Source organism: Aegilops tauschii, chromosome 6 (genome assembly GCF_002575655.3).
Source record: "Aegilops tauschii subsp. strangulata cultivar AL8/78 chromosome 6, Aet v6.0, whole genome shotgun sequence".
NCBI classification, from domain to species: Eukaryota; Viridiplantae; Streptophyta; class Magnoliopsida; order Poales; family Poaceae; genus Aegilops; species Aegilops tauschii.
In genome coordinates this window covers 409,450,238-409,459,124 of record NC_053040.3, presented here as the reverse complement: position 1 = coordinate 409,459,124, position 8,887 = coordinate 409,450,238, and positions in this window count along the sequence as shown.

The window sequence follows — 8,887 nt, the reverse complement described above, 5'->3', positions numbered from 1 at the left end:
AAATGTAACATATGCAATGTGTGTGAAATAGAGTCCTGGATATATCATATATATAGAGGGGGACGATCCACGAGAAGAGAGTGGAGGTATCATCGGCTTGAGGTGTCCATAGAATCGAAGAGAGGGATGACGTGTGTGTGTGTGTGCGCGCACGATCGATAAAGAGTGCCATCGAATTTGTGTGTGCCCACGTCAAAGATATAGAGTGGCTGGCCTACTGGAACGTGAGAGGGGACAAGTGCAGTTTGTCTCTGTGGCATGGATACCTACCTACAATGCTCGACTATCGGTGTGTGGTGGGGGGGAGGCCTAATTAACTATAGAGGTACAATGGATGGTATATGTGTGGAGGAGAAGAGAGGCCTACCTCATGTATTAAGGGAGATCGATCTACCTCATGTATTAAGGGAGATCGATCGGCATCCATGCATATTTGTAGGAGAGGAATAAGGTTGGGAGAGAGACAGAGCTAGAGTGTTGGAGGGGGTGGTAGTGGAGGTGCTTCTAACAAACGGTGGGATAGGCTTGCTAGACAACCAGAGGGTACGCCTGCAATATCAATAAGAGAGGGGATGGCTTCCTGTCTGTGCACGTGCGTGTGAGAGACGGGTCAGGAGGCATGCACGAATGATGAGGGGGGACGATATGGCTGTGGTAAGTAGACATGACTACATAGGAAGATCAATCGTCCTTTGTCAGAGAAAGGAGAGACATAACTTGTGAGGTACGTCGATCGATGGGGGGGATAGTTAAAGTCGACCTAGGTATATGTTGGGAGATCGATCGGTATACATGCATGTGTGTGTTAGAAGCAAATGAGGCACGGGGAGAAGGATAGAGAGAGAGGGATGCATCTAGGAGGTGGTGCGAGAGTCATACTATATCAAGGGGGAAGGAGTGTGCGAGTACGGGATCGATGAAAAGAGTGGTGGGAGTGAGGCATGGACGGTGATAAGAGAAGAGGGGAAGCTTGTGTTTGTGCTAGGCACACCTGGCTAGAGAGGCATATCGAACGATGTGTGCCGTAAAGAAGGAGCTGGGGGCCTACACACACCATGGGTGAACGACCTAAAGTGAAAAGACGAATTTGCACGATGGAGCTAGAGAATGCTGAGGGAGGGTGAGAGGGATGCGGGCGTGTGCATGCACGAGAGAAAGTTAGCGCTAGCTACAAAGATAAGAGGATTGTGTGGGTGTAAAAGACGAATAGAGATCATACTTCATTATAAAAAGCGAATTCGGATATTTGAAGAATTTATCATAGTGTTTTAAACGGACGCATGTGTGAATATATATAACGGTGATACACATGGTGTGGTTATGAACATGTTATACTACATATAATATATTTTATCTCTACTCTTATAAAAATGGAATTGTTGATGATGGTGTCCCTGCCATCCTGCAATATAGGCCGTCCGATTTATATCTGATGGATAGGAAGGAAACTATGGCAATTTTGAAAAAAGATACCCACACCCCTCTCCATATTTGCAAATTAGGCCTCCCCTTGATCATGTTGATGTTCTATGGAACGCATGGGCATCTTGCTAGTACTAAGTATAATATATAGAACATTGATCATAATTTGGGCTAATGTGTGGCTTTTGCAGCTCAGGTCTAAATACTTGTCATAATGTAGGGGGCGGGGCACTATACTATGTGTGATAAACATGGTGTACGTATGGAACATGGTTTAGATTATGAACATACAGTTAGTACATCAAATGTACTATTATTTGGAATCAGCATCAAGCGTATTCAAAAAATAGAATTCGAGTTCATGTAGTACACATAGTTCATATCTATCTCTATAGTAATCATGTGGTGTGTTATTAAGGTAATACACGAATGATGGTTGAAGTTGGCAACAATCATGATTGTAGATTCTTATTGAAATACAAAAACGAATTCAAATTCAGTTCGAATTGCAGCGGTAGTATAGACATTTGGAATGCACTAAAATGTTGGTATGAGTAGGTTACATGCATTATACAGCAAGGGAAAAAATTAATTGGACATAACATGGATTCATACTCCCTCCTTCCATCTATATAGGGCCTAATGCGTTATTTAAGACCGCCTTTGACTATTGACAAGATTAATAGTACATGACATGCACAATGTGAAAATTATATCATTGAAAGAACCTTTCACAAACGAATTTAACGGTGTGCTTTGTGTAAGTTGCATGTCATATGTTATTGCTCTAATATTTGGTCAAAGTTAGCATTGAAAAATGCATTAGGCCCTATATAGATGGAAGGAGGGACTAGCTTTGAATAGCATTTTTATAGTAAAACGGGGCAAGACTCTCTCTTTGTGTGCTGTGAATAGTTTTATTTTTTTCGTTTTCTTTTTGGTTGAGGGAAGTGCGAATTGATTTGGTACGTACAAGTACAATATTACACGTTAGGCTTGTCCCTAAAATTCAACCCGCGCCTTGTTATATCCCGAAAATTCAGATATCGTGCTCCCAAAACTGGCGCCTTCACAACCCGCGCCTTGCTATCCCCCTGGATTAGGGGGTCCTCGGACTGCCGGACTATATACATTGGCCGGACTGTTGGACTATGAAGATACAAGATTGAAGACTTCGTCCCGTGTCCGGATGGGACTCTCCTTTGCGTGGAAGGCAATCTTGGCAATTCGGATATGTAGATCTCCTCCCTTGTAACCGACTCTTTGTAACCCTAGCCCCCTCCAGTATCTATATAAACCAGAGGGTTTAGTCCGTAGGACAACAACAATCAGAATCATAGGCTAGCTTCTAGGGTTTATCCTCTACGATCTCGTGGTAGATCAACTCTTGTAATACTCATATCATCAAGATCAATGAAGCAGGAAGTAGGGTATTATCTCCATCGAGAGGGCCCGAACCGGGGTAAACATTGTGTCCCCGCCTCCTGTTACCATCCGCCTTAGACGCACAGTTCGGGACCCCCTACCCGAGATCCGCCGGTTTTGACACCTACATTGGTGCTTTCATTGAGAGTTCCACTGTGCCGTCACAGTAAACGCTTGATGGCTCCTTCGATCATCGGCAACGATGCGATCCAGGGTGAGGTTTTTCTCCCCGGACAGATCTTCGTATTCGGCGGCTTCGTACTGCGGGCCAACTCGCTTGGCCATCTGGAGCAGATCGAAAGCTACGCCCCTGGCCGTCAAGTCAGGTTTGGAAGCTTAAACTATACTGCCGACATCCGCGGAGAATTGATCTTCGACGGATTCGAGCCCATGTCAGGTGCGCCGCACAGTCACGACGAGCACGAATTGGCTCTGCTGTCGGACGGTGTTCGGGAGATCACACCTGTGCCTGCTCCGGTCCTCAATCCGGAGCAGATCGTGCCGTCCGAGGACGGGTGGATGGACCCCGCCACGGAGGTCGCACACTCAGCGGCGTTAGAGCCGAATACTGACTTCACCTCTTATGAGACCTGTGTTGCCGAACCCTTGCATTCGTCCCCGGCCACGGGCTCCGAACTGCTTGTCTTCGTGCCTATTGAATCTGATCGGGCACCGATCATGGAGTTTACCTCCGCGGATATTTTCCAGCACTCGCCCTTGGGCGACGTGCTAGATTCATTAAGGTCTCTCTCCTTGTCAGGAGACCCTCGGCCGAACTATGTCCGACTCGAGTGGGAAGCGGACGACGAAGAAATTCGTTCCCCACCCACCACCCACTTAATAGCCACTGTCGACGACTTAACCGACATGCTCGATTTTGGCTCCGAAGACATCGACGGTATGGACGACGATGCAGGAGAAGAACAGGAACCACCAGCCACAGGGCGCTGGACTGCCACCTCATCATATGACATATACATGGTGGACACCCCCAAAGAAAGCGATGGCAACAAGGCAACGGAGGATAATCCCCTCGAGAAGCAATCTAAGCACCGGCGTCATCGGCACCGCTCTAAGCCCCGCCATAGCAAAAGCAGCGATACCGGCACAAGAGACAATAATGCTGCGGATAGTGCCGAAGACGGATACAATCCCCTCCAGCCATGCTTCAAGCGGGAGGATGGGCAAGCTAGCCCTAAGGAACAGGCAGCAGACGGAGAATCAGAGGATGACAATTACATGCCTCTCTCCGAAGACGAGGTGAGCCTCGGGGACGAAGAATTTATCATGCCTGAGGATCCCGTCGAGCAGGAGCGCTTCAAGCGCCGGCTTATAGCCACAACAAAAAGCCTGAAGAAAAAGCAACAACAGCTTCAAGCTGACCAAGATCTGCTAGCGGATAGATGGACTGAGGTCCTGGCGGCCGAGGAATACGAACTCGAGCGCCCACCCAAAATTTACCCAAAGCGCAGGTTGCTACCCCAACTCAAAGGAGGAAGCATTAAAGCCTACGCTTCCAGCGTATGATGCGGCTGACCGGCCACCTCGTGGCCGAGACAAAGCGGCATATCAGGCCGAAGTCCAGCCCGCACCCCGTCGCCAGTTAAACAAAAATACCAAGGCCCGGGGTAACACGCAGGACCTGCGAGACGTATTGGAAAACAAAGCAGGACATGCAAGATCGATCTACGGATCACGGGGGCGCGCCCCAACACGTGACGACGACCGTCACGCCGGATATACCAAAAGCAAATCCGGCAGGGCCGAATACAGCAGACAAGACTCGTATGAACTGCGTCGCGACATAGCCCGGCACAGAGGCGCCGCACACCCCCTATGCTTCACTGACGAAGTAATGGATCACGAATTCCCAGAAGGTTTTAAACCAGTGTACATTGAATCATATGATGGTACAACAGACCCCGCGGTATGGATTGAAGATTTCATCCTCCACATCCACATGGCCCGCGGTGACGATCTACATGCCATCAAGTACCTCCCACTAAAACTCAAAGGGCCAGCTCGGCATTGGCTAAATAGCCTGCCGGCAAACTCCATTAGCAGTTGGGAGAATTTGGAAGACGCATTCCTTGACAACTTCCAGGGCACTTATGTGCGACCACCGGATGCCGATGACTTGAGTCACATAACCCAACAGCCGGGGGAATCAGCCAGGAAATTCTGGACTCGGTTCCTAACTAAAAAGAACCAAATTGTCGACTGTCTGGATCCCGAGGCCTTAGCGGCATTCAAGCATAGCATCCGCGACGAGTGGCTCACCCGACACCTCGGCCAAGAAAAACCGAAGTCCATGGCAGCCCTCACGACACTCATGACCCGCTTTTGTGCGGGCGAGGACAGCTGGCTGGCTCGCAGCAACAACACATCAAGAAATCCTGGCAATTCTGATGCCAAAGATAGCAACGGCAGGCCACGGCGCAACAGACACAAGCGCCGCAGCAACGGCGACAACGCCGAAGGCACGACAGTTAATGCCGGATTCAGTGGCTCTAAATCCGGTCAGCGGAAAAAGCCGTTCAAAAGAAGCAATCCGGGCCCGTCCAGCTTGGACCGCATACTCGATCGCTCGTGTCAAATTCACGGCACCCCCGATAAACCAGCCAACCACACCAATAGAGAATGCTGGGTGTTCAAACATGCCGTCAAGTTGAATGCCGAAAACAAGGAAAAGGGGCTGCATAGCAACGACGAGGAGGAGCCCCGGCCGCCGAACACAGGAGGACAGAAGAAATTTCCTCCCCAAGTGAAAACGGTAAACATGATATACGCAACCCATATTCCCAAGCGGGAACGGAAGTGTGCACTGAGGGACGTCTATGCGATGGAGCCAGTCACCCCAAAGTTCAACCCATGGTCTTCTTGTCCGATCACCTTCGATCGCAGGGACCACCCCACCAGTATCCGTCATGGCGGTTCTGCCGCATTGGTCCTTGACCCCATCATTGACGGATTTCACCTCACTCGAGTCCTTATGAACGGTGGCAACAGCCTGAACCTGCTCTATCAGGATACAGTGCGCAAAATGGGTATAGACCCCTCGAGGATCAAACCCACCAAAACCACCTTTAAAGGTGTCATACCAGGTGTAGAGGCCTGTTGCACGGGCTCAATCACACTAGAAGTGGTCTTCGGATCTCCGGACAACTTCCGAAGCGAGGAGTTAATCTTCGATATCGCCCCCTTCCGCAGTGGCTATCACGCACTTCTCGGGCGAACCGCATTTGCCAGATTCAATGCGGTACCGCATTACTCATACCTCAAGCTCAAAATGCCAGGACCTCGCGGGGTTATAGCAGTTAATGGAAACACAGAACGCTCGCTCCGCATCGAGGAGCACACTGCGGCCCTCGCTGCAGAAGCGCAAAGCAGCCTTATGAGGCAAACCGCCAATTCGGCGAAAAAGACCCCGAACACCTTCAAGCGAGTCCGGAGTACTCCGCAAGAGGATTGCCAGGCACGTTCAGAGCTCGCCTAGCAATTCGGCCTCCGTCCTATTCCCAGTCAAGCGGCGAAATTTGTGCCGCGCGTACATAATTACACACTCAAGATACCTTGGGCATAGGCGGAGGCACGACTATGGCACGGCCCACAATGCGGCTCAACCGCTTCAGGACCCGCATACCTTTAACATTTTCTTCCTTTCAGACCCCTATTCTCTGAAGGCCCTCTCCGATCGTCTGATCATCGGACCCGTCACGGGAAGGAAACACCAAGGAAGCAAGAATCTTTGACGTACAAGGGAATCCTCAGGTGGTCTCTGATAAAGATCGCTATAACTGTTTTACATACCCACACGCAGCTTGCCCCTGGATAGGACATGTCAAATAGTCCTATTTTTACTTATTGCACTACTTGTATACATACGCTTTGACGTATCATTTAAATAACAATGTGTAACATTAGCTCATTATTGCATTCCTTCATCTTTTTCCCTTGTCTGCTTATTTACGACAAATTGCACCCGTACATTCTGATACGTCCAGTGCGCCAGGGGCTTCAGTGTACCCCTGATACGTCTCCAACGTATCTATAATTTTTGATTGCTCCATGCTATATTATCTACTGTTTTGGACAATATTGGGCTTTATTATCCACTTTTATATTATTTTTGGGACTAACCTATTAACCGGAGGCCCAGCCCAGAATTGCTGTTTTTTTGCCTATTTCAGAGTTTCGCAGAAAAAGAATATCAAACGGAGTCCAAACGGAATGAAACCTTCGAGAGCGTGATTTTTGGAACGAACATGATCCAGGAGACTTGGACCCTACGTAAGAGAAGCTTCCAGGAGGCCACAAGGTAGGGGGGCGCGCCCACCACCCTCGTGGGTCCCACGTTGCACCACCGACGTACTACTTCCTCCTATATATACCTACGTACCCCCAAACGATGAGATACGGAGCCAAAAACCTAATTCCACCCCCGCAACCTTCTGTACCCACGAGATCCCATCTTGGGGCCTGTTCCGGAGCTCCGCCGGAGGGGGCATCCATCACGGAGGGCTTCTACATCATCACCATAGCCTCTCCGATGAGGTGTGAGTAGTTTACCTCAGACCTTCGGGTCCATAGTTAGTAGCTAGATGGCTTCTTCTCTCTTTTTGGATCTCAATACAATGTTCTCCCCCTCTCTCGTGGAGATCTATTCGATGTAATCTTCTTTTTGCGGTGTGTTTGTTGAGACTGATGAATTGTGGGTTTATGATCAAGATTATCTATGAACAATATTTGAATCTTCTCTGAATTCTTTTATGTATGATTGGTTATCTTTGCAAGTCTCTTCGAATTATCAGTTTGGTTTGGCCTACTAGATTGATCTTTCTTGCAATGGGAGAAGTGCTTAGCTTTGGGTTCAATCTTGCGGTGTCCTTTCCCAGTGACAGTAGGGGTAGCAAGGCACGTATTGTATTGTTGCCATCGAGGATAACAAGATGGTTTTTTTTATCATATTGCATGAATTTATCCCTCTACATCATGTCATCTTGCTTAAGGCGTTACTCTGTTTTCGTGAACTTAATACTCTAGATGCATGCTGGATAGCGGTCGATGAGTGGAGTAATAGTAGTAGATGCAGGCAGGAGTCGGTCTACTTGTCTGGGACGTGATGCCTATATACATGATCATACCTAGATATTCTCATAACTATGCTCAATTCTGTCAATTGCTCAACAGTAATTCATTCACCCACCGTAAAATACTTACTTTTGAGAGAAGCCACTAGTGAAATCTATGGCCCCCGGATCTATCTTCATCATATTAATCTTCCAACACTTTGTTATTGCCTTTGCTTTTTTACTTTGCTTTTATTTTACTTTGCATCTTTATCATAAAAATACCAAAAATATTATCCTATCATATCTATCAGATCTCACTCTCGTAAGTGACCGTGAAGGGATTGACAACCCCTTATCGCGTTGGTTGCGAGGATTTATTTGTATTGTGCAGGTGTGAGGGACTCGCGCGTAGCCTCCTACTGGATTGATGCCTTGGTTCTCAAAAACTGAGGGAAATACTTACGCTACTTTGCTGCATCACCCTTTCATTTTCAAGGGAAAACCAACGCAGTGCTCAAGAGGTAGCAAGAAGGATTTCTGGCGCCGTTGCCGGGGAGATCTATGCAAAAGTCAACATACCAAGTACCCATCACAATCCCTTATCTCCCGCATTACATTATTTGCCATTTGCCTCTCGTTTTCCTCTCCCCCACTTCACCCTTGCCGTTTTATTTGCCCTCTCTTTTCCGTTGCCTCTGTTCGTTCGCTTTTCCCTCGCCATGTCAGAACCAAAAAGAGTTGGGGTTTCTCTCCCGAGTTTCAGCGCTTTAGACAATCCTGCTATCTTATCTAAACTCATAAATAAAAATACTATGGAAAAACCTGCCGGAATTATCAATGAAAACCTTAGCAATTTTGATGAAGAAGATTCTGGAATATTTCGTTATTTACTTGATGAATCTTTGAAAGATGCTTGGGATAGGCTATTAAGGATCCGTGCTAGCTATGTACCTCAATACCAAATTGAG